At 36.4% G+C, this 3,319-nt stretch overlaps 1 non-coding gene across 1 annotated transcript; it reads right to left on the bottom strand.

Annotated features, from left to right (window-relative positions):
- Positions 1-2,869: 2,869 nt before the first annotated feature.
- On the bottom strand, positions 2,870-2,976 carry LOC128284899 (small nucleolar RNA R71). The gene has a single exon (XR_008275318.1). It is a non-coding gene; the product is annotated as a small nucleolar RNA R71 (small nucleolar RNA).
- Between the last annotated feature and the right edge of the window lie 343 nt (positions 2,977-3,319).

Here is a 3,319-nt window from a genome sequence, read left to right as displayed (position 1 = left end):
CATATAATTCAGAAATAATAACAAGATCCGTTTTAGGTTTAATTCCCCTTAGGTATTTCGGGGATTTAGTTCATAAGTGTAAAAGAAAACATCTTAGAACAATAATGATAACAAAACATAAAGAATCCCAAAAACCTTGAAGGAAATTGAAGGGAGATCTTCAGTCTTGAAGGAGAATCCAGCTTCTGAGATGGATCAATCAGCTTTCTTCGAGTAATTCCTTGCCTCCGACTCCGTGTGTCTCCTCTAGGTACCTTATGGTGTTTATATAGGCTTTAGAAGGCTTCAAAACCCTCTGGAGTGGATTTTTTCGAATAGGACTAGATTTGGGCTCGACAGGGACACGCCCGTGTGAGGTGGCTTAGGCCGTGTTGCAATCTATTAAATAGACACGGGCGTATGAACTACCCGTGTGAGGAAGTCCAGGCTGTGTTGATTTCCTGTGTTGACCCATTTTCTTTGTTTTTGGCCCGTTTCTCGCTCTTTTTACTCTCTTATGCTCACCTAAATATGAAACATGAAATTAAAGAATTAGGAGCATCGAACTCTACAAACATGATGATAATTCATCCAAAAATATGCTAAGCATGGGATAAAAATATGTATAAATTATGACTTATCATTTAGCTATTATGATATTAAACTTATCGAATTTGAAAAATTTTGAACAATTTTGTGCAATGGAAGCAAAATCATCCTTGAAGTCACCTTGGGAAGATTAAATTTCTAGAGCATCTCTGAAGCATTAGGTGATGAATTAATAGTCATGATCGTCCCAAATTAACATACTCAGACTCTCTAAAAAATTAGTTTGATCCATGATAAGTCATAATTTATACATATTTTTATCCCATGCTTAGCATATTTTTGGATGAATTGTCATCAGATTTGTGGAATTCGATGCTCTTAATCCTTTAATTTCATGTTTTATACTTAGGTAAGTATAGGAGAGTAAAAATAGCGAGAAACGGGCCAAAAATGGAGAAAATGGGTCAACATGGGAAATCAACACCGCCTGGACTTCCTCACACGGGTCGTTTACACGCCCGTGTCTATTTAATAGATTGCAACACAGCCTAAGCCACACCACACGAGCATGTCACACGGGCGTGTCCCTGTAGAGCCAAGTTTAGTCCTATTCGAAGAAGGCCACTCTTCAGGGTTTTGAAGCATTCTAAAGCCTATATAAACACCCTAGGAGGTACCTAGAAAAGACACACGGAGTAGGAGGCAAGGAATTACTCGAAGAAAGCCGATTGATCCATCTCAGAAGCCGAATTCTCCTTCAAGACTGAAGATCTCCCTTCAATTTCCTTCAGGGGTTTTTGGGTTTTCTTTATGTTTTATTATTATTCTTCTGAGATGTTTCCTTTCACACTTATGAATTAAATCCTCTAAATACCTAAGGGGAATGAAACCTAAGACGGATATTGTTATTATTTTCTTAATTATATGATAAATATTTGATTTGATCTTAATTATGTGTTCTTAATTCTTGCTTTAATATTCCAGGATATTGATTCAAGTATTGATGTGCTTATTCAGAGAAGCAAAAGTCCCTTCCAAGAGTAGATCTAGCATAATTAAGTGGAGTTGATTGCACTCCTAGACATAGGGCGACATAAATCTGCCAGATTAGGGTCAAACCTAATATGGTAATCCATAGATTGAGTTAATGCGACATTAGGGGTTTTAATTAGAAAGAGATTTCAATTAATCAACCTAGGGTTAGACGTTGTTAGTATTGAGAGAAATAATAATATAAATTAGGGATTTCTATGGATCAAGTCAAATGAATAAATCGTATAATTCAGAGTCAAAAAACAATTGAAGTCTAGGTGGATTTTTCCCTTGGGTATTGCCTAAATCAATCATATTTCCCAAAAGTATTTCCCCAATTTACTTTCTGTGCATTCTTAGTTTAGTTAATTAGTTTAGATAAAACAAATTTTCGTATTTTTAGGCTAGATAATAAAAAGAAAGTTAATACTAGTACTTTTAGTTCATGTGGGTTTGACATTCCGGTCTTGCTATAAACTATAGTGCTGTTCGATAGGTGCGCTTGCCTTCATCGTGATAATAGTGAGTTTTCAAGTACGGTCAATCATTAATATAAAACTTATCACGCACATCAAGTTTTTGGCGCCGTTGCTGGGGAACGAAGATATTAGGAACGCTTAATTTTTATTACTTTAGCCATTTATTTATTGCAATTTAATTTTTATTTTTATTTTTGTTTATATCATTAAATTTTCTTTTATTTACTTCTGGTAGGTTTTTATAGTTTATGACTAGAAGAAACCTGTCAGGACCTCTACTTTTTGATAGTGAGATCGAAAGCACAGCTCGCAGAAACTGAAAAGAGATAAGGCGAAGTCTACAATACATAGAGGAACGGCAAGAGGAAGATATCCATACCACAACCGAGGAGATGGCTAAAAATCAGAATAATCAGCTTCCTCCTGTGGTTGCTGCAGATCCAATAAATCAGGATCCTGCTCCTCATACTATGTATGATTATGCTAAACCTACTTTAACAGGAGCCGAATCGAGTATAGTTAGACCTGCTATTGCTGCAAATAATTTTGAACTGAAACCTAACACAATTCAAATGATACAATAGTTTGTTCAGTTTGATGGTTTGCAGGACGAGGATCCAAGCACTCATTTGGTGAATTTTCTGGAATTTTACGACACTTTGAAGATCAATGGCATTTTTGACGATGCCATTCACCTTCGGTTGTTTCCCTTTTCATTGAGGAACAAAGCCAAATAGTGGTTGAACTCGTTACCACGAGGATCAATCACTACTTGGGAAAAAATGACCGAAAAATTTTAACTTAAATATTTTTCGCCAGCTAAAACGGCTAAGTTGAGGAATGATATCTCTTCTTTTGTGCAGATGGATCTAGAAACACTCTATGATGCATGGGAAAGATATAATGACCTATTACGAAGGTGCCCTCACCATGGGTTACCTTTATGGTGACAGGTTCAGACTTTTTATAACGGTGTGAACCCCTCAACAAGACAACTCATTGACGCAGCTGCCAGTCGAACGTTAAACAACAAAACACTTGAAGGGGCTTATGAATTTATTGAAGAGATGTCACTGAATAACTATCAGTGGAAAGTCATGAGAATAAAGCCAACAAAAGCAGCCAGTGTTTTCAATCTAGACACGGTTACTATACTATCTAACCAGGTAGAACTGTTAAATAAAAATATTGACGGTTTGTATGGTTCTACACAGGTACATCCAGTGATGAGGTGCGATTCTAATGGAGGAGGAGTACACACAGAATATCAATCCTTCAAC

This window comes from Gossypium arboreum, chromosome 11, assembly GCF_025698485.1.
Source record: "Gossypium arboreum isolate Shixiya-1 chromosome 11, ASM2569848v2, whole genome shotgun sequence".
NCBI lineage: Eukaryota > Viridiplantae > Streptophyta > Magnoliopsida > Malvales > Malvaceae > Gossypium > Gossypium arboreum.
The sequence above is the reverse complement of the archived record's forward strand: the minus strand, read 5'-3'. Positions and strand labels throughout refer to the sequence as shown.